Here is a 757-nt window from a genome sequence, read left to right on the forward strand (position 1 = left end):
GATATTGAGACAACCTAGTTTGAATTGAAACCCGTGATGTTTCAAATGTTACAAACGGTAGGCCAATTTAGTGGTATGCCCATAGAAGATCCACATCTCCACCTTCGATTGTTTATGGAGGTGAGTGATTAAATCAAGATAGCCGGTGTGACTGAAGGCGCACTGAGGTTGAATTTGTTTCCGTACTCGTTGCGAAATCGAGCACGAGCATGGCTCAATTCATTGCCACCAAGTTCCGTATCTGCATGGCAAAAATTAGTGGAGAGATTTTTGGTTAAGTATTTCCCAGTGAGCAAAAACGCTAAGTTGAGGAACGATATCACAACTTTCCAACAATTGGATGACGAGTCTTTGTATGAGGCTTGGGAACGATTCAAAGAGTTACTTCGTAAGTGTCTTCATCATGGGATTCCTCACTGTATCCAGTTGGAGACATTCTATAATGGTCTCAATGTACATACAAGATTGATGGTAGATACTTCCGAGAATGGTGCAATTTTGTCTAAGTCTTATAATGAGGCTTATGAGATCATCGAGAGGATCACAAGTAATAACTATCAATGGCCAAGAAATCGAACAGCCTAAGGAAGACGTGTAGGTAGAGTTCATGAAGTTCACTCCTTCACTTCGTTATCAGCTCAGGTCTCATCTATTTCCTCTATGTTAAAATAGTTAACTGCTAATAGTACTAATAATTTTGTAGCTCAGCCAACAAGTCCGTTTGAAATAGTTTCTTGTGTGTACTGTGGGGAAGTTC

General features: G+C 40.2%; 1 non-coding gene across 1 annotated transcript; it reads right to left on the reverse strand.

Moving 5' to 3' along the window:
• Positions 1-303: 303 nt before the first annotated feature.
• Positions 304-410, reverse strand: LOC121220520 (small nucleolar RNA R71). Its single transcript, XR_005917728.1, has one exon. It is a non-coding gene; the product is annotated as a small nucleolar RNA R71 (small nucleolar RNA).
• Positions 411-757: the final 347 nt, after the last annotated feature.

The sequence above is a fragment of the Gossypium hirsutum genome, chromosome D08 (assembly GCF_007990345.1).
Source record: "Gossypium hirsutum isolate 1008001.06 chromosome D08, Gossypium_hirsutum_v2.1, whole genome shotgun sequence".
Taxonomy (NCBI): Eukaryota; Viridiplantae; Streptophyta; class Magnoliopsida; order Malvales; family Malvaceae; genus Gossypium; species Gossypium hirsutum.